We start from the raw sequence: 23,292 nt of genomic DNA, 5'->3' as shown, positions 1-23,292 counted from the left end.
GAAGCAGAAGATATTAAGAAGAGGTGGCAAGAATACATGGAAGAACTGTACAAAAGGATCTTCATGACCCAGATAATCACGATGGTGTGATCATTCACCTAGAGCCAGACATCCTGGAATGTGAAGTCAAGTGGGCCTTAGAAAGCATCACTACGAACAAAGCTAGTGGAGGTGATGGAATTCCAGTAGAGCTATTTCAAATCCTGAAAGATGATGCTGTGAAAGTGCTCCACTCAATATGCCAACAAATTTGGAAAACTCAGCAGTGGCCACAGGAATGAAAAGGTCAGTTTTCATTCCAATCCCAAAGAAAGGCAACGCCAAAGAATGTTCCAACTACCACACAATTGCACTCATCTCACATGCTAGTAAAGTAATGCTCAAAATTCTCCAAGCCAGGCTTCAGCAATACGTGAACCGTGAAATTCCTGATGTTCAAGCTGGTTTTAGAAAAGGCAGAGGAAGCAGAAATCAAATTGCCAACATCCACTGGATCATGGAAAAAGCAAGAGAGTTCCAGAAAAACATCTATTTCTGCTTTCTTGACTATGCCAAAGCCTTTGACTGTGTGGATCGCAATCAACTGTGGAAAATTCTGAAAGAGATGGGAATACCAGACCACCTAACCTGCCTCTTGAGAAACCGGTATGCAGGTCAGGAAGCAACAGTTAGAACTGGACATGGAACAACAGACTGGTTCCAAGTAGGAAAAGGAGTACTCAAGGCTGTATATCGTCACCCTGCTTATTTAACTTATATGCAGAGTACATCATGAGAAACGCTGGGCTGGAAGAAGCACAAGCTGGAATCAAGATTGCCAGGAGAAATATCAAACACCTCAGATATGCAGATGACACCACCCTCATGGCAGAAAGTGAAGAGGAACTAAAAAGCCTCTTGAGGAAAGTGAAAGAGGAGAGTGAAAAAGTTGGCTTAAAGCTCAACATTCAGAAAAAGAAGATCATGGCATCTGGTCCCATCACTTCATGGTAAATAGATGGGGAAACAGTGGAAACAGTGTCAGACTTTATTTTTTGGGGCTCCAAAATCACTGCAGATGGTAATTGCAGCCATGAAATTAAAAGACGCTTACTCCTTGGAAGGAAAGTTATGACCAACCTAGATAGCATATTGAAAAGCAGAGACATTACTTTGCCAATAAAGGTCCATCTAGTCAAGGCTATGGTTTTTCCTGTGGTCATGTATGGATGTGAGATTTGGACTGTGAAGAAAACTGAGTGCCGAAGAATTGATGCTTTTGAACTGTGGTGTTGGAGAAGACTCTTGAGAGTCCCTTGGACTGCAAGGAGATCCAACCAGTCCATTCGGAAGGAGATCAGCCCTGGGATTTCTTTGGAGGGAGTGATGCTGAAGCTGAAACTCCAGTACTTTGGCCACCTCATGCGAAGAGTTGACTCATTGGGAAAGACTCTGATGCTGGGAGGGATTAGGGGCAGGAGGAAAAGGGGATGACAGAGGATGAGATGGCTGGATGGCATCACTGACTCGACGGACGTGAGCCTGAGTGAAGTCTGGGAGTTGGTGATGGACAGGGAGGCCTGGCATGCTGCGATCCATGGGGTCACAAAGAGTCGGACACGACTGAATGACTAAACTGAACTTACCCTGAATGAGAGATAGAGGGAAGGAAAGAAGATGGATTGAAATGTCCTTAAGCTGCTGTGCAGTCTAAGGAAAGCACAAAAATTTCACTGGGGAGTCATCAAGCCAAAATCTTTTGGAAGAATTCCTCATTTTCCAGGCATGTTTTTGCCTCTACCATCAGTCATTCACTGGGCGTCATCTAGATTCTAATGCTGGAAAAGACTGAAAGCAAAAGCAGAAAGGGAAAGCAGAGGATTTGATGGTTAGACAGCATCACTGACTCAATGGACATGGATCTGAGCAAACTCTGGGAGACAGTTGAGGACAGAGTAGCCTGACATGCTACAGTCCATGGGTTCACAAATAATCAGGCATGACTTAGCAACTGAACAAAAAAAGTCCTTGAGAAACATGGTCTCTGTGCAAACACAGCTGTACAGTTCTGCCCATTGACATGGGGACTGGCAGTTGCCTGACTGAACTCGAGATCTGAGAGTTCTATTCTCATAGTTCCCTTGTGTGCTAAGATGCTCAGTCATGTCCAGCTCTTTGTGGCTACATAGAGGATAGCCTGCTAGGCTCCTCTGTCCATCGGATTTTCCAGGCAAGAATGCTGGATTGGGTTGCCATTTTCTACTTCAGACTATCTCCCGACCCAGTGATCAGTCCCATGTCTCCTGCATCTCTTGCATTGGCAGGCACGTTCTTTACCACTGAGCCACCTGGAAGCTCTATGGTTCCCTTAGGTTGTATAATATAAAAGAGATTTCACTCAGTTAGTGCCCCAAACCTTCCATTTTTTCCCTCATCCCCTTTTATCATTCTTACTACTTACATCTGGACAAATTAAAGGTGATAAAGAAATCTGAAAAATCAGTTCATATGAATGGTGGGCACAGTATGGCTGCTGGGAACGCAAAGTTAATATTAAGAGACCCTCTCAACCTTCATTCTGAGAAGGCAATGGCACCCTACTCCAGTACTCTTGCCTGGAAAAAATCCCATGGACAGAGGAGCCTGGTAGGTGGCGGTCCATGGGGTCGCTAAGAGTGGGACACGTATGAGCGACTTCATTTTCACTTTTCACTTTCATGCATTGGAGAAGGAACTGGCAACCCACTCCACTGTTCTTGCCTGGAAAATCCCAGGGACGAGGGAGCCCGGTGGGCTGCCGTCTATGGGGTCGCACAAAGTCGGATACGACTGAAGCGACTTAGTAGCAGCAGCAGCTCAAACTCCATTCCTGTTAATATACTGATATATAAGATAGGACTATTCTTCATGGAGAAAAGGAAGATATTATTGTTAGAAGAGACAAAAGTCACTTTATTTCTTTATCAATGTTGCAGGCATAATTCCAACACTCTTTCTCTGTGGTCCTGTCTACTGAAAGGAATTCCAATGTGAGTGTAGAGAATGCGTTTCTCCAGACCTGGTGATGCCATTCTTTCTTTCTTTCTTTTTTCAATTCAAATTTTGCTTTTGCTTGGGCAAGTATCTACAATATTCTAACATCGGTATTCATACTCTCCCGTGGCATTTCTCAAGCAATCTTATTTCAGTTGACTAAACATCTCTTGAGGAGACAACATAAGCTGGATCCTGGGCTAACATGCAGTGTTTTCACAGCGAAAATATGTGGTCGCCAATTTTAAGATGCTGGAAGATATCTGGGAGACACTGAAGCAGTGAAGTCTCAGTGAAGTGTGATAAGCACAGTGTGAAAATAGTTCCAGATGTGTCTGAACACAAAGATGAGCGATCATGTCAGCCTAGGTGAAGAGCTAGTTATCACAGAATATTGCCTACTACCTTGAGACTCGTACATCATATAGTTTTTTCAATCATGGACTTATTTGATGTGTTTTTTTTCCAGTTGAACCCTCTCTCTCACCCCCAGAAGGTGGTTTGAGTGTCCAAATTTTTTATTAGTGCTATAAATTGTTCTAAGGAAAAATAGCACCCGTTGCTTCATATGATGCCCAAGTCACCTGGCCACTTAAGTGTGAATGAATATCGCTTCCATACTGTCTAGCAACACATAGGAGCAGCTCAAGTTACAAAACTATTTAATTGTAGAGAAGGCACACAATTAGCACATGGATTATGCTATAATGTTACTCTTTATATAAATGGTTTGGAATGCATAATACAATTTTCCCATAGAATACAAAACTATATATTGCCAAGCTAGTCCATGAAAGTCTAATTGGCTTATAATGTAGCTGGTATATTATATATTTGTCATGAAAATCATTAAAATCTAATTATTCACCAAAATCTGGAGAGATTAAATATCCAATAACAGTGGCTTAATAAAATAAATTTTGTTTTAGCTAATTAGCTGTATAATAGAATACTATAGAGCCATTGGTGATTACCCTGCAGAAGAATAGTTTCAAGCCTTATGAATTCTCTGATTTAAAATATTCAGTAATATAAAAATGTAAAAAGCACAATGCAAAAGTTTCTCATCATTCTGCCTTCAAGAAACATAGTGTTAATAGTTTAGCATGCATTCCAGATTTTTTTAAAATAAAATTATTACTAAGAATGGAAAAATAAACTGTCAATGATATATTATTTATAAAAGTTCAAATTTTATAAAATTACAAATATTATTTACAAAATGTTTCCTAAATCCCTTGATGTTAATCCAAAAATGTTTTAAAAGTAATTGAAGAATGGTTAATTTTAATTTTTTTACTTTTCTGAATTTATTTCATTTTATATATTCATTTGTGCCTTTCCAAAATTTCAGAATTTCCAAAGTTTTTTTCTGTGAAAGTTGGCTGAACTGTCACCTATTCAGAGAAATTTTACCTGAAATCATTTTATAAAATATCTATTCTACTCCTTCTACCATGCTTTACTATGGAGACTTATTATTCCCCTTCTCCTGCTACAATTTTTGGTGTCACTTGACATAGGTCTCACTTGTTCTGGAATGCCTAGACCAGGAAGGTAGAGGCTGTATCTAGTTTGGTTGCTGTCTTATTTCCAGAAATGTACATAAATATTTGGAATGCAGAAGGCACACAGCAAGCATTATTGAAATAATGAATTGATATAAATAGACTATATTATAATAAGAATACTGTATTTTCAAACTCTGTGCATACACTGTGGCTTCCCCTGTGACTCAGTGGTAAAGAATCTGCCTGCAATTCAGGAGACACTGCAGACACAGATTTGGTCCCTGGGTCAGGAAGATCCCCTGGAGGAGGGCATGGCAACCCACTCCAGTACCCTTGCCTGGAGAATCCCATGAGCAGAGGAGCCTGGCGGGCTACAGTCCACAGGATCATAAAGAGTTGGGCACGACTGAAGTGATGAGCACACATGAGCATACATTATGCTTGCTACTTTAACCATCTATTAAAGCAGAAAAACACATTCAATTGGAAAAAATATATAGACTTACAGACATTGAAAGGTGATGGTTTAGAGGTTTTTAATTAGGGAAAGAAATCAACATGGAGAGCTTTCTTCAAATTTTTGATGTAATTTTTTGAACTATCTCAATTTTTTCATGCGGATTCATAAATCTATGTACTGACACAGGGAACTATATTTGATATCCTGTAATAGCACATAATGGAAAGGTATCTAAAAAGATAACTGAATTACTTTGCTATACACTTGACACAAGCCACCACATTATAAATCAACTATATTTCAATAAAAATTTTTAAAGAGCAAAAGGAGGCTCTGGGAGATAACAATGATATTCATTATGTTGATGGTGATACTTCAAAGGTGCATATATACACATATATATGTTAAAACATTGTGTGCACTTTAATTATGTTTAGTTAATGATGAATTAACTATACCTTGATAAATCTGAAAAAATATTAAGAAATAAAAACAATTAATTAATTAATAAAAAAGTAAAATTACCTACAATATCCATTGGTGTGTTATTAACACAGCTCATATGCATGGTTCAGTTCAGTTCAATATCAGTTTCAGTGTCAATATCAGTCCTTAAACACCCAGGATTGATCTTTAAGACCGACTGGTGGGATCTCCTTGCAGTCCAAGGGACTATCAAGAGTCTTCTTCAACACCACAGTTCAAAAGCATCAATTCTCTGCTCAGCCTTCTTTATAGTCCAACTCTCTATATGCATGGTTCAGTTCAGTTCAGTTTAGTCGCTCAGTCGTGTCCGACTCTTTGCGACCCCATGAATTGCAGCACGCCAGGCCTCCCTGTCCATCACCAACTCCCAGAGTTCACTCAGACTCACATCCATTGAGTCAGTGATGCCATCCAGCCATCTCATCCTCTGTCATCCCCTTTTCCTCCTGCCCCCAATCCCCCCAGCATCAGAGTCTTTTCCAATGAGTCAGTTCTTCGCATGAGGTGGCCAAAGTACTGGAGTTTCAGCTTCAGCATCATTCCTTCCAAAGAAATCCCAGGGCTGATCTCCTTCAGAAAGGACTGGTTGGATCTCCTTGCAGTACAAAGGACTCCCAAGAGTCTTCTCCAACACCACAGTTCTAAAGCATCAATTCTTTGGTGCTCAGCCTTCTTCACAGTAGTGATGGTTATATATTCTTGCCTCAAAAATAGAACAAAGCGCAGGAATAATAGAAGAGGAGGCAAGAAAGGAATGGGGACTTATAGGATTTTGAGAAACTTCTGAGCAAGATTTAAATGCTCTGATTTAACTAAGTGCATCATTCAGGATAAGCTAAGTTATGCAGAGGCAACAAATAATACTAGTGCATGTGAGTGTGCTCACTCACGTCTGACTCTTTGTGACCCCATGAACTGTAGCCTGCCAGCCTCCTCAGTCCATGATAATCTCCATGCAAGAATACTGGATTGTGTGGTCATTTTCTATTCCAGGGGATCTTCCTGACCCAGAGATCGAGCCTGTGTCTCCTGAGTCCCCTTCATTGGCATGCAAATTCTTTATCACTAGTGCCACCATACTTTAGAGAATATTAGTACATCATTGACTTAAACTAAGAAATGTTTATTTTTCACTCATGCTGTGTGTATCAAAAGTTGAAAGTTTCTCAGTTCCATATTCTCTTTTCTATTCTTCAGGACCTAGACTGAAAAAAAGAATCCTTTGCAAATGGCATACTATGAACTGACTCTCTCTCTCTACCCCCTTTTATTTAATAGTTATTTACTCGGCTCCATTGGGTCTTAGTTGCGTGTAGGCTTGGTTGACCCCCGCATGTGGGATCTTGGTTTCCTTGTGCTGCTGTGCCTCGTTGTTTCAGTCATGTCCAACTCTCTGTGACCCCATGGACTGTAGCCAGACTCCTTTGTCCATGGAATTCTCTAGGCAAGAATATTGGAGTGTCAGTCTATTCCTTCTCCAGGGGATATTCTCAACTCAGGGATAGAACTGGGGTCTACTGCCTGCAAATGGATCCTTTACCAGTTGAGCTACCAGTGAAGCTCTTCCAGGGATCAAATCAGCATCCTCTGCCTTGCAAATGGAATGGTATGCACTGGATCACAAGAGTAGTCTCCATGCTAACTCTAAAGTTCTTTACCCTGACACCCATCTCTTCTATATATATATGATACACAGACCACCTGACCTGCCTCTTGAAAAATCTGTATGCAGGTCAGGAAGCAACAGTTAGAACTGGACATGGAACAACAGACTGGTTCCAAATAAGAAAAGGAGTACGTCAAGGCTGTATATTGTCACCCTGCTTATTGAACTTATATGCAGAGTATGCTGGGCTAGATGAAGCACAAACGGGAATCAAGATTCCTGGGAGAGATATCAATAATCTTAGATATGCAGATAACACCATCCTTATGGCAGAAAGTGAAGAAGAACTAAAGAGCCTTTTGATGAAAGTGAAAGAGGAGAGGGAAAAAGTTGGTTTAAAGCTCAACGTTCAGAAAACTAAGATCATGGTATCTGGTCTCATCACTTCATGGCAAAAAGATGGAAAAATAGTGAGAGACTTTATTTGGGGGGGCTCCAAAATCACTGCAGATGGTAACTGCAGCCATGAAGTTAAAAGATACTCCTTGGAAGAAAAGTTATGACCAACCTAGACAACATATTAAAAAGCAGAGACATTACCAGGCCAACAAAGGTCCATCTAATCAAAACTATGGTTTTTCCAGTAATCATGTATGGATGTGAGAGTTGGACTATAAAGAAAGCTGAGTGCAGAAGAATTGATGCTTTTGAACTGTGGTGCTGGAGAAGACTCTTGAGAGTCCCTTGGAGTGCAAGGAGATTAAACCAGTAAATCCTAAAGGAAATCAGTCCTGAATATTCATTGGAAGGACTGATTCTATAGCTTAAACTCCAACATTTTGTCCACTTGATGCAAAGAACTCACTCATTTGAAAAGACCCTGATGCTGGGGAAGATTGAAGGTGGAAGGAGAAGTGGATGACAGAGGATGAGATGGTGGTATGGCATCACTGATTCAAGGGACGTGAGTTTGAGTAAGCTCTGGGAGTTGGTGATGGACAGGGAGGCCTGGAGTGCTGCAGTCTGTGGGATCACAAAGAGTCATACATGACTGAGAAACTGAGCTGAACTGAAATAAACTGGTCAATTTCAGACACATGGTCAATAACAAATTCTTCTGGTGCAAAAAGTCCAGAAAGAGAGAAAGAATCAAATATTTTCTGGACTGCTTTAATGACTGCAAGATACTTCCCTGGTGGCTCAGATGGTAAAACGTCTGCCTATAACGCGGGAGACCAGGGTTCAATCCCTGGGATGGGAAGATATCCTGGAGAAGGAAATGGAAGCCTACTCCAGTATTCTTGCCTAGAAAATCACATGGATGGAGAAGCCTGGAAGGCTACAGTCCATGGGTTCACCAAGAGTTGGACACAACTGAGCAACTTCAACTTTCACTTTAATGACTGCAAAGATGAAAAATATTGAAAGGAAGCTATATGTGAGAATGTCCATGATTTATAGGAAAAAAGAGTACATCTACCATCAGCCCAGTTCTCCAGCCAGTGTTGTAGCTAATACAATCTGCTCAAACAAGGAATGAGTGAGCATCCTTATTTGCAATATAGCATGAGTTACGAGACTGGGGAAGAATAATAAATACCATTATGATATATAACATTATATTTCCATCTTTTCTATTAATGTGCTTCAGACACATTCTGTTCACACCTGTACACAACACCATGCTGAATGAATAAATATAATTTTAATATTAATGCCATCAGCTTCTGTAGTCATGGATTAGACACACAATGAGACCAATATGTCCTACTGATTTTAAGCACATTACGTCTTTAGCAACTGAAGAAACCACAGGGCATCAAACCTTACAATGTACTACACTTAATGTTAAGTAACTCAGGCTTAAAAGGGGTATTTAGATTAATTTGCTTTCAAAATTCAGTTATTACTATATTCAAGTAATTTGCCTATTGTTTTCTAGCTCTAGCACCCATTTGTCTAGAAACCAACATATAACGGGCACTTCTCCTCTGATTTTGGTGATTCTAAGCTCCCAATATTAGCCTTCTTTTTCCATTTTTCCTTTTATTGTAATTTGCTAATACATTAGTTAGGTCCCTCTGGATATGAGTACAATGCAGCTTTTAACTCTGTTTATGGGATACAGGAACACATATCCTGCCAAGAGATTTCACATTGAGCTACAAATTACCATCATGAGTCATTATTTCCATTTCATTCTTCTCCTTCTGTGCATGGAATTAGTGTGAAGATCCCATTAGCAACAGTGCCATTACAGGCAGAGTGATTTTTTTTTTTTTAAGAAAAAAATCAAACCAAACAATTTTCAAAATGTACAGGCATAAATGAGTATAAAAATCTTTAGAGATCATTTTTATCATGAAAGATAAGTATTATCTAGAGAAACACAATGGGGCTTTTGGTGTGGGTATTTTCCTTAAATCTTATACCTGAAGAAATAGATATATTACCCTAGAATAGAATCAAAAGTTGACAGAAAATCTATAATGAGTACACAAATAATTTTTAAGTGGTCTATTTGCTTCTTCAGTGAATTTAACTAGCATATCCCCTCTCTATTATAAGCTAGCAGAATTATTTTTAGTTGTATGCTCATATTACTTGAATGTTTTTAAATTAAATTCAAACTTTTTATCTTTGGAAGAAGAAAAATATTCATCAGGCAATATGTGTCCAATGCTTCATTTTTTTTTTCAATTTGAAATGTTTGAAGCAATCCATTGAGTTTGTGATGTTGTTGTTTAGTCACTAACGTGTCTGACTCATTGCAACCCCATGAACTGTAGGTAGCCTGCCAGGCTTCTCTGTCCATGGGAATTCCAAAGCAAGAGTACTGGAGTGGCTTAGCATTTCCTTCTCCAAGTTATTGAGTTTAGTTGAATCTAAAAGGCTGCAGTAAAGATTCCTACTCCTAGAAGAACTTTCCTTAGTACATCAAGTTGTTCAGTTAGATATATCTAATTTGTTTGTATGGTCCACATGTTGTTACTGAGCATCTCACATGTTCAGACCTTTTCTAATCACAACACAGACTTAAAACCTTCCCTGACTGGAGCTGATATGCCAGCATGGCAGGTAGGCAATACACAAAATCAACAGTACAATAGACATCATGAAAAAAAGGGAGAAATGCTACCAGTGATGAAAGAGGGGAATGCTGTAGTGATTTTAAAGTAAAAGCATGATAATATAGTACATAATAATAATATAGTACATCATAGTACATCATAATAAAATAAAGAGCTTAAATAATGGGAAATAAAGAAAGTGTGAGCCATGATGTTTCTGGGGAATGGCCAAGATGAAGGAGGAAGAGTTCTTGAAATACCTCAATGCAACAGCATATGGGATGGCTTCTATTTACAGTAAGGAAGCCCCGCATGGTTGCGGTACAGAGAAAAGGAGAGAGTCTAGGGGAAGAACCAGATTCCTTCATGTAAGCTTGTTTCCTCCAGCATCCTAATAGCCTATTTTTTAAAATATGCAGAAAACAAAGAAACAATGTCTAGTTATATTCTATGAATTCCATTTCCAGAAATGGGACATCACGGTGCCTTTGCAAGAACTTTCACTCAGAACTTCTCTTATCTCTAATGCATGTGTGTGCTTAGTCACTCAGTTGGGTCCAACTCTTTGTGACCTCATGGACTGTTGCCTGTCAGGCACCTCTGCCCATGGGATTTCCCAGACAAGAACACTGGGGTGGGATGCCATTCCTTTCTCCAACTTATCCCCAGGGCTTCCAGTGAAATGCATAGGAATTATGTCTATTTGTCCAGAAGAAGGAGGCACGGGTGAGTAGAAGAACAATCACACTGGGCAGCACAGGGTAAATCTTAAAATCATTTTGCAAGTGAGAACCCAGAAATTCAGAGATGCAGTGTCTCACCTAAATTTACACTGAAAACTAGCCTGCATTGTGGCAGGCTAGAAACCTTAGTCTGAGGTGTTCTGGTTATGGTGAAATGGTTTAACTGACAGAAACAGTCTGGTATATTCTGTGAAGACAAATTAATTCACAATTAAGGAAGATCAGAAAATGTGCAGTTTAGTTTTAGGCAGGGTCATGATGAAGGGAAGATAGGAACAGATAACATTAAACAGAAAGGAATTGCTACTAAAAAAAGATTTCATGAAATTTGAGTTGCTTAGGGGAAGAGTGGACAGACCAAAAATACAATTATCACTATGCTGCTAGTAAATTGCAGACACATACAGTCTTTTCTTTTAGTAAGCCATTCTCTGAGTAACTCAAATGAAACGGGTCCTGTGTGTCTTAGCAAGATGAGCAGCAAATGATGCTAGTGTTTGATGGTGAGAAGGATGAAGGTAGAATGGTGCAAAAGACCACAGGAGAATGATTCTGAATGGTCTAGCAGAGAAAGCGGGAGCTTGGCCTTGAACTCTGCTTACTAACTCAGCTTTATAACTTCACCTCTTTAATCTGAGCAGTACACACAGGCAAAGCATCATTAAGAAAACTTAGGGGTCTTTGTTGTCCATAAGATATATATCAGTTAATATATTTACAGACTGTATTCTGTGATATACACAAAGTGCCAAACAATAATAGATTTAATCACTTCCCAAGAGAGAAAAAAACTAAAAATCAAAAGCAATATAGACATTAATGGTTCAGTTGTTAAAAAGCAGAGACATTGGCAACAAAGATCCGTCTAATCAAGGCTATAGTTTCTCCAGTAGTCATGTATGGATGTGAGAGTTGTACCATAAAGAAAGCTGAGCACAGAAGAACTGATACTTTTGAACTGTGGTGTTGGAGAAGATTCTTGAGAGTCCCTTGGACTGCAAGGAGATCAAACCAGCCCATCCTAAAGGAGATCAAACTAGTCCATCCTAAAGGAGATTAGTCCTGGGTGTTCATTGGAAGGACTGATGCTGAAGCTGAAACTCCAATACTTTGGCCACCTGATGTGCAGAACTGACTCATTTGAAAAGACCCTGATGCTGGGAAAGATTGAGGGCAGGAGGAGAATGGGACGACAGAGAATAAGATGGTTGTGTGGCATCACCAACTCAATGGACACGGGTTTGGGTAGACTCCTGGAGTTGGTGATAGACAGGGAGGCCTGTCGTGCTGCGGTTCATGGGGTCCCAAAGAATCAGACACGATTGAGTGATTGAACTGATACTGATATTGTCTTTCAATTCAGGCTTTAGTTTTGTTTTCACTTTCTTTGGAGTTTATAGGAATTTATTAATGAAACAGTCCCACCTCCCAATTCCTCTCCCCTGTGTCCCCCTGTCTTTCCCCTTGGTATCCATATATGAACTCTCTAGGACTGTAGCTCTGTTTCTGCTTTCAGATAAGATCATCTACACCATTTTTCTAGATCGACATGTGTACACTGTTGAGACCACATATGAAATAGATAACTAACAAGAGCATACTGTATAGCACAGAAAGCTCTACTTAATGCACTGTGGTGACCTGAACGGAAAGGAAATCCAGAAGGGAAGGGATATATGTATGTGTGTGACTGATTCATTTTAGTGTACTGTAGAAACTAACCCAACATTGTAAAGCAACTATACTACACTAAAAATTACGCACAGATAAAATTGCACATGGAAGAAAATATAATTTATTAATGGGAAAGAGCTACTAAAGACTAACATGATGGTGTTCTTTTTTTTTTTTTCTTTACACAGTTCATTTAGCAACTCTTAATTTTATGAGAACAAGGAACGAAAGGAAGATAGAACATCACCCTTTTGTGTATATTTTCCATAAGCTGAATTTCCAAACCAATCTTTTTGTTGATTTTTCTTTTCTTTCTTTTTTTTTTTTTCCTTCCAAATTTCAATTGACTTGCCCAGGGCAATGTGTCTTCAAGAAAATGGTATCACCCTGCGATGGTCATACATGCAGTTTGGATAAAAGTACTCAGAAAGGTCTTTTGTGTCAACTTTTCAAGCAGAAAGAAAAACAAAGGAGGAGAAAGATTTTGAGGAAATGCATTCTGATGCACTGCCAAATATTTAGGGAAACAGAAAATGCCAAAGCATTTTGAGAACTTTTTTTTTTTTTATTTAATGGATAAGCCAGTTGATTCTACAAATGATGGGAGCTGGAGTTTAATGCACATTCTCACTAAATGGCTTACTCAAAGAGAAGACTATAAATGTCTGCAGTTTACGAGCTTTTCTCTTGATTCTTTGATGGACTGTAGATTGTCTCAAAGTGATACTCGATTACCCCTATCGTTATTGATGGACTAATAAAATGATGTAATTGCTGGTGATGGTATTAGAAAAGTACTCTTTTCTTCTCATAAATGAAAAGAAACATGCGCTTGGAAAGTCAACATAATATTATGTGTATCTGTTCAAAATCTCTCCCTCTAAGTAAAGAGCTATGAACTTTGCTATTCTGTAGGGACCTTCTTTTGTTTTAAAATAATGCTACTTTAGGTCACTTTTCATGCAGATGTTAGTGACAAACATGATGCTGCTTTAATGAATGGATGGTGAAAATGAGCTTTTTGGGGGAGAAGGGGGGCACAAGGCTTATGGGATCTTATTTCCCCAACCAGGGATTGAACCTGTGCTCCTAGCAGTGAAAACATGGAGTTTTAACCACTGTACTACCAAGGAAGTCCTGAAAACTGATCTTTTAAAGGAAGATATACAGAGGTGTTTTCATATGATGGTGTGATTCTCTTGTCAGTCAATCCCCCATTTTCCTAAATATTCAATTTATATGATCACATTTGTTCAGCGAGGCTACAAAGAATACCATACCAAACCTGGAGAGGCCATTTGATAACAGATTTCAAATATGGATCCTGTTCTAGTTTATTCTCTGTTTATCTACATGTTTCCCTTCAGGTATTTGCTGCTGCTTCTCTTAACCTCAGTTGAAGGAACTGTGTCTAGGAGGGAACTGTTTTATTGCCAATTAAAGGCAGCTACATTTTCTATACCACAAATCTACAAAAGCCCATAAACCCTTATTATCTTGTGGGCACAGAAACTGGGCTCTTAATCTATTATTATAAGAATGGGGACTATTAGTACTTACAAGTGACTGAAAAGGTCTCTGAAATTTACTTATGTTGAAATATAAGAAGCATAAATCCTACCACAAGAACTTAGAGCCTCAGGGATAATTTTAACATGGCCAGATGAAACCTAGATTTTAATCTTATTCTCTTAGAGATTATTGGCTGTTAATAAGTCAAGAAGGTTCTGCAAGCATGCACTACCTCGTTCTGTGGAGTTGTGTTTCACATTTGTGTGTGTGTATGTGTTCTTGCTCTCACAATAATTCAAAAATAATGCTAATAAAAATAAATGATACAGGAAAACTGTCATCTGACAATCAAACATGATGAAACAAACATCATGAAAATATCAATTCAATGATGATACATTTTTGCAAAACTTTTCTATGTTGAGAGGTTTGACTGATTCTATATGTTGCCTCTTTCGTGATGAGAGAGTTACAGTAGACAGCTAAATGACTTTTGCCCCATTGGATTATAAAATCACTTCCATTACTCAGAAACTCATTCTTTCCTGTAGGAGAACCACATCATTTTAATAATACCAATTATAACAATTATCATAGTACTAACACTTGCAATTATACAAGGATGTCTATTCCAGTGATTCCTCCAACTCTTTAGAAAGGAAACACCACAGATGGGAATCATTTTGCCACTGAAATGTAGATATCACTGGAGAAAGAAGATGGTGTCTCCTTTAGCTGTTGTTTCCGTTCTTCCCAATAGTTGCTATTTAGAAGAATTTAATTGAAGGTCAATTAAAGAACAATCATGAAAATTGAGGGGAAGCTGAAAAGCCTCAGATACCCCAAGAAATAGTTGTTAAAAACACAGATGATGCCCAACGAAATCCAGATATTTTTTACCTTTATTTCAGACGAAATACTTCCCTTTATTTGCAGCAAACAATCTCGATGACCAAAGACTATCTATTGAGGGGGCCATCAAGTGCCTATCAGCTACTGAATCCTTGACTGCAGGTATATACATCCCCCATCGTCTTTTCGGTGATACCCTAGGCATCAGAACTGCATTATTTTGAATAAAAAAGGGAAAGGGAAACAATTCCATCATGCTCTCATAGCCCTTTTTGCTCTAGCAATTGCTAAACCACACCAGATTTTCAGACCTATTTTGGCTACCTTGTGAATATACATGGATGGCATATGGACAGCTCTGCAGCAGTAATTGCAGGCTGACAATCTCTCAAAACATTTTGGGTTTGTTTTACTTGAATTATTTTCCCCTCTCTCTTTGTTTCAATGAGTCTATAAATGTAGTGAAAATCTCTTCATTGTATTATTTTAATACTTCTATATTAATCTGGGTTGGAATGAATAGTTTAAAAGAATTTAAGAATAAGAAATGCAAACTCCAATCTTTTAACAAAAGTTTCTTATACTTACAAGTTCTTCTTACCAATAAACTCTCTCTAGACCTCCAGATGAAACTAACTCAGATTTTCTCCTTTAATATCTGTGTTTCCAAACCCAAATCTTCCTTCAAATGCTACCTCATCCACACAGAGTGAAATAGACTTGCCCTTCACTGAAGTTTATAACATGAAAGATGGTTTACTTCTTTCTTAAAGTACTTGATTAGCATATGGCCTATTAAGGCAGAGATCTTGTAAACTGCCACCACTAATGTTCGTTTGTTACAAAGTAGGTGCACAATAAAATTATTTGACTTACACTAAGGTCTACCTTACAAATGCTGTTTTATACTCAGCTGGATGTCTTACCTTTATAACCCACAATGTCACATACTTAGTGAATATTCAGTAAATAATAATGATTACTGTTCTCTGCCCTAAAGTTCTATAAATTATAGAGAAAACAGTCCTGTCTTTTTCACATGCCTTCAATAGTACCTTGAACATACTATATGCAATATTTATTCAGCAAATGGATTCAGCCTAAGAATTCTGTTCACAGGGTACTGCTTAAATCCAAGTCTAAAATTTTATATCCTTTATAGAATACTTCTATTCTTTACAATTTATATTTAATTAAGAGTCAGTTTCCAGGAGCACTTTGGAAAAAGTGGCAGTTACTCCAAAAAGCCTATCCAAACACAATAAATTTGAAATACATTTGAAGAGGGAAAAAAAAAAAAGAATACCCCCATTTCCTCCCCAAAATGCTGGTCTATAGTGAAGGACTTAATGTTCCTAGCAGATAGCTAAAAAATGTGCTGAATCCAAGGAAAGAATTTATGTGTGGCCATCTGAACTTCAAGAAATAATTGCCCTGCTAAGATTTATCTTCCCTATAATTGGGTTAATGGAAGCCTGTATTTTGGTATGCAAAGAATCCTTTTTTGAAAAATAAAAATTTGTAAATCTCTTAGGCATGTTATGCTTTTACTTGACAAGAAAGTTGCCTTCACATATAATCTGTCAGAGCCAAGTCTGCAAAAATGCACTATTGGTCAGTCTTTCAGTGAAAACACTGTTTCTTGGAGATGGACAACATTGGCCATATCTCTTGGTTATATGTTGTTGAAAGGATAAATAATTCTCTCTATAAAATTAAAAGTTTAAAAATTTTCAAGAAATACACTAGTAGCTTTTTTTTTTGTTTGTTACTGTAAGAGAAGACAATTCAGAAACATACAATCAAATAAAGATGCTCAGCTGTTTCCTCTCTTAAGGATGTTTCAGAAACAGAAAGCATATCTTTGGTTAGCAGAATGAGAGTCATGTACCTTTCAGATTAGCTGCTGCCCTAAAATCTATCTTTAAGGACTTCTGTTAAATGGCAAGATTGTAAATTGAAATGCAAATGAGGCTTAAACAGTGTAGATTGTGTTAAAAATGTACTTGACTGAGCAGGAAAGTTCAATCAAAGTTCAGTGAGTTCATGCTAGTGTGAACTGCGGAGAGGGGTAGGGCACACTGTCCTGTCTGCTGTGGGTAGGGCCTCACTGAGACATCTTCTGGCTTCCAAAGGCAAGATAAGACATACGAACATGGGCATTCCAGCAGTGTCTGACACCCTGTCAGGTGAAGCTAATTTGATCCACCTGAGGATAATTCTAGCAATTGGCTTTATGACTAGCCACTTACTGTTGGTTCACACATTCTCCGCACACCAGCATTTATCTGCATCTTGAATACATACCTCTATCTTTAAAAGTCATCCTTCATGTGCTTCTGAGTAATAAACTAATTTGTAGGGCATAAAAATGCTCTTTGCAATTACTATCCACTTTCAGCATGATTTACATAATTCAAAAAGAACATTGAATTATTTCATATATCCTACTGAGAAAATTATTTCTTTTTCACATTTAAAAATCCATAAATTCGAAACAGGTGACTTTCCCCTTTTCCAGTTCTACCTGATATTACTGAAACCTGACAGTACAAACACTTTATCTTGATATATCACAGCCTAAAACTATTTTCATTGATGAAAATGACAGAATATATATACTAGGAACTGCTGAAATAGTTTTTATTTCTTATTTAGTTCTTCCAATAATGCTGTGATGAAGTTGCTATTGTTACTTACTTCACCCCCATTCTATAAATGAGAAAACTGAGGCACAAAGAGTTTAGGTAATTTTCCAGGGAGGCCAGTCTTGTACAGGATGAAAGCAAGATTTAAACAAAGACGATGCCCAAATAGAAAGAAATCCCTTTGTTAAGACAGCCCCCCATCTCTTGCTCATTTGTCTTTGTTTAGTCGATAAGTCGTGTCCCACTCTTTGCAACCTCACGGACTATAGTACACCAGGCTCCTCTGTCCATTGGATTTCCCAGCAGGAATATGGAGTGGATTGCCTTCTTCTCCAAGGGATCTTTCACATCCAGGGATCGAATCTGCATCTCCTGCATTGGCAGGCAGGTTCTTTACCACTGAGCCACCAGGGGAAACCCTCTTGCTCAATAAAAGAAGGAATTTCAAAGAATGTACAACTAGAACACTTGAATGGTCCAAATCAAGAGTTTAAAAAGTGGGAATACACATAAACCAGCTTAAATACATTTATTGGCTGTAAAGGGTACAAGATTTCTTTCTGAGGTGATGAAAATTTTTGAAAGTTTATTGTGGCAATAGTTGCACAATTTTAAATATTCTAAAACCCATTGGAAAATATATATATATATACATGCACACACTTATTTAATTGAAACATGCTATATTTTTATATAATTTGATTATTTTAATTAGTCTCAAATTTTTATTGAAGGGTTACATGATCATGATCAGGAAAGGATAACTGATGCCATATAACCTTGTATGACCATATTTAAAGACAATCTAAAATCATGACATATAATTACCTGAACTGAATAATTCTTCTATGCTACAATTTAATTTGTTTGTGCCTTGATTGTGAAACACACACACACACAAACATACACTGCTGCTGCTGCTGCTAAGTCGCTTCAGTCGTGTCCAACTCTGTGCGACCCCATAGACGGCAGCCCACCAGGCTCCCCCATCCCTGGGATTCTCCAGGCAAGAACACTGGAGTGGGTCGCCATTTCCTTCTCAAATGCATGAGAGTGAAAAGGGAAAGTGAAGTCGCTCAGTCGAGTCCGACTCTTAGCGACCCCATGGACTGCAGCCTACCAGACTCCTCCGTCCATGGGATTTTCCAGGCAAGAGTATTGGAGTGGGGTGCCATCACCTTCTCCGACAAACATACACAGATGTATCCTATTTATTTAAAATTTTTCTTTACTTGCTACTTAGGAATAAAGTTCTAATTTCTCTTCTAAAAAAAAAAAGTCTTTAATTACAGTTCTCTAGGCCAGAATACTGGAGTGGGTAGCCTCTCCCTTCTCTAGGGGATCTTCTTAACCCAGGGCTTAAACCCAGGTCTCTTGCATTGCAGATGGATTGTTTATCAGCTGAGTCACGAGAGGAACCCAAGAATGCTGGAGTGGGTAGCCTATCGTTTCTCCAGCGGATCTTCCTGAACCAGGAGTTGAACTGGGATCTCATGCATTGCAGGCAGATTCTTTACCTACTGAGCTGTCAGAGAAGCCCCAATTACAATTGCAAATCTATTCAAATATAATTATTTTATTTATCATTTCCTGCAGGTTCTCCATTTGTGATATTGACATTCATAGTCTAATTTCCTAAGGTTACATCCTCATATATTTAACAAAATTTCTAATACCATTCAGAAAGTATAAAGATCATTTTACCCCACAATATATTAGATACCTTATATAATATATGTATTTGTTTTGTTTTACTTGAAAATCTATTTTTGTAATATAGAATGTGAGAAAGGATAAAGCAAATATACTAGATTTCACTTATATTTACAATGTATTATATACTTTTCATACATATAATGAAAAGAACTTATTGACCCTTATGTTCTAAGCCAAATGAAAATATATGCGTTTTAGATTTTAATCATAAACAGATTTCATCTCTGTTTTGGCTTTCTTCTTTTTGCCTGTATCAACCATCATTTAAATAAAATGTTTATTTGTCAAAGTGCATACTTTACTTGAAACAGCTGATTACAACCCTCTTTGGGGTTTTTATGATATTTCCTTTAAATAGTCATTTTTAAGCTAAAATTTCAACAATTCATCTTTTTAAATGCGTAGAGTTTCATTTGGTATGCTTGAATTAAACATACCCAGCCTTCCTGAATCTTTCCTTATTTGAGGGAACTTTTCTGAAAAACAGGCATGGCAGCTGACTTCCTCTCTGTGGCTTTCCAAGAATGAATTAAAATGTGCAAAATGATTTGAGATTCATGGTGAAAGGATGCTTTAGAGTGTTAATCCCCCATGAATTCTGCCTCCAGGATCTTGCATAAATGAGTAGGAAACTTCTGGAATTGCACAAGCATCGTGGGTGGCCATGCTATGTTTAACAGCAAGGGAAGAGAGATTTAAGTTAAAGATGTGAGTTAGCTCCAATAAATACTGTTATTTGTAGGTGCGTGTGCACGTGTATAAGTGTGGGCCAGTACTGATAGGAAGACAGCCTCCAGAGACTGAAAACTAAAATCTCCCATGTGTCAGAGGAAATGCTCCAGGAATAGAATGAATACTTTCAGGAATTTGTTTTGTATCTCTTGACAGACTTCAGCAGTTAAACACACCATTGAATTTGGCTGTGATCAGAGTTTTGGAGGCTTGCAGATAAATTAAGGGACAGCATTATGTTTGGTTTACTGTTGAAAGTTTAGTGCTTAAATTGTTTTTCCATTTCTATGTCCATGTTCTGGGTGGAGAAGGAATGTAACATACATTTATTTCCTCTGTATTACAATGGGAAAAACCGCCTATATTTTATGGCCACTCAGTTTAAATTGCATTGCCTTTAATAGCAGAAAACCTGTCTCTGATGATTACTGAAGAAATTTATAAATTGTTTTCTAGACTTCTCCATTCATTTACCATGATATTCCAAAATTTTGAGATTGATGTATACTGGCTAAAGTAGCTTTTAAAATCTTGGTTTTTTTTTTTTTAAAGCATCAGACGCACCTCACATACACACAGACACAAATCTATAATTGAATTTATACTAAAAGAATTGTGATTTGTTTAAAAAAAGGTTTAAATGAATTGTTTTAATTTCTTAAAATCAGTTATTTAAACATTTCTAGATGTGTGTTACAAATATAGAAAGTATGAGGTCTTCCCAGGTGATAGTGCTGTGCTTAGTGGTGAAGAATCTTCCTGCCAATATAGGAAATGCAAAAGACTCACGTTCAATCCCTGGGTCAGGGAGATCCCCTGAGGTAGGAAACGGCCTCACACTCCAGTATTCTTGCCTGGAAATTACATAGGCAGAGGAGCTTAGTGAGCCAGAGCCTGTGGGCCTGTAAAGAGTAGGACGCGATTGAGCACATAGCAAATATGATCATTCAGGGAATCTAGTTTCATATCATTTACTAGCTACATTTATGAAGTGGGGAAAACTGTTGGAGAGTTGGGGTAGGTAAGAAACCCTGTGAAGATATAAAAAAGTAGAGTTTGAAGTTCAAATTTATTTATGACTAAAAGATAATGATGAGTTTATCATGCTTTTAAATCAATTGTCCTTTACATTGGCCTTCCCTGCTGGCTCAGACAGTAAAGAATTCGCCTTCAAAGCAGGAGACCTGGGTTCCGTCCCTGGGTTGGGAACATCCCCTTGAGGAGGGCATAGTAACCTACTCCAGTATTCTTGCCTGGAGAATCCCCCCTGGACCGAGGAGACTGGCCATATACAGTCCAGGGGGTTGCAAAGTGTCAGACACGACTGAGCAACTTTGTGTGTGTGTGTGTGTGTGTGTCTGTGTGTGTGTGTGTGTGTGTGTGTGTGTGTCATGTACATCAGGAGATTTTCTTTTTTAAAATACTTTCAGTTTTGGTGGCTTGGTGTCTTTTCAAATCTTTATAGAATAATTGAAATTAGATACTTAATCCTTCAATTTGTCAATGCCAAGGAAAACAGAAATGGATTAAGTAGTAGAAGATACTTAAAGATTTGGCTAATGTACTTTTCTTTGTCTTTTAAGAGCACCTCTCATTCAATGGGCTTGTGTTGTTTTTTTCTTTCTTTTCTTTCTTTCTTCTTCTTCTTCTTCTTTTTTTTTTTTTTACTACTTCTCATGAATAATGAGTTGGCTTCTGATGCCCCTTGAGAAGAGATCTCCTGGAGGAGGAAGTGGCAACCCACGCCAGTATTCTTGCCTAAGAAATCCCATGCACAGAGGAGCCTGGTGGACTACGTCTAAGAGGTTGTGAAGAGTCAGACATGGCTGAGCACACACTTTGCTGTTGCCATCTGTGGGGTGGGGGCTGTATTCCAATCGCCACATTAAAGAATTGCCTGGATGCATAGTAGACATCAGTGGGGACTGACGTAATAAATGAAGACTCCATTTAACCAAAACCCCCAGAGGGAGTCTTTGTAAGTGAAAAGCACAATGCTCAGGTTTCTCTCTGGCTGACACTTCCTCTTTAGACCTGCTTAGCGTGCAATGCACTCTTTCTACCCTTTAATAACAAGCAATAATTGTGTTTATCATGTTTCTTAGCACTAACTTTATACCAAGGATTCCCTCTGAAGTTCATGAAACTCAAGATTCAGGATTCTAACTTCTAAGATCCCCTTCAAGTCCTGGAAGAGGCCCTACTTAATGGGAAAGACAAATATTTGAAATAAATGAAACTAGAATTCAGTCCATGCAAAATTTTTCTAGTATCTGATGTGTAAAATTTTAGGGGAGAGTATGGTGGCCAATCAAAATGAAATTCTCTTCTGTCAAGAACATGTTAAAATTGGGGGAATGTATGAAATACGTGTACAATGGATTTTATTTTTTCTTTATATGCCATGCAAATGACATATATGCAAAAGTTATGGCATCTTAAATGAAAAGATGTTTTAGAACATTTCAGGAAAACAGGAAAGAAATTATAGATTCCTCATTTGGACATATATGCTATGTATTTTCTTTTATCACTGTAAATATGTTGAATGATTGGGAAAACTGGAACATAAAGTGAATGGAAAATGAAACATAAGTCATAAATATGAGCAGTGAAATCAATAGACATTTTTGGCTATTGAGAGGGAAATAATACCAATAATTTTTATAGTTTACCAAAAGTAATAATTTATTGTAAGCAAGAGATGAGTTTCAAATAAAAGTAATAAACAGGTTTTTAGAGTGTTGATAATCTATTTAGTAAAGAAGACAATATTATACAAAAGCTTAAATTATTTTGCTGATTTTACAAAGAAATACTAATAATCAACAAAATCTAAGATAAAATTCTTGGTATACCAGTAAATGCAAACTTTGATACAAAGCTGGTAATATTTACCACAAAATTAAAGTAAACATACACACATGTATGTTCATGAGTTCAGTTCAGTTCAGTCACTCAGTCATGTCCGACTCTTTGTGACCCCATGAATCACAGCATGACAGGCCTCCCTGTCCATCAACTCCCGGAGTTCACTCAAACTCACGTCCATTGAGTTGGTGATGCCATCCAACCATCTCATCCTGTCATCCCCTTCTCCTCCTGCCCCCAATCCCTCCCAGCATGAGTCTTTTCCAATGAGTCAGCTCTTTGCATGAGGTGGCCAAAGTACTGGAGCTTCTACTTTAGCATCAGTCCTTCCAATGAACACCCAGGACTGATCTCCTTTAGAATGGACTGGTTGGATCTCCTTGCAGCCCAAGGGACTC

The sequence above is a fragment of the Ovis aries genome, chromosome 7, assembly GCF_016772045.2.
Source record: "Ovis aries strain OAR_USU_Benz2616 breed Rambouillet chromosome 7, ARS-UI_Ramb_v3.0, whole genome shotgun sequence".
NCBI lineage: Eukaryota > Metazoa > Chordata > Mammalia > Artiodactyla > Bovidae > Ovis > Ovis aries.
This window is presented reverse-complemented; position numbering follows the sequence as displayed.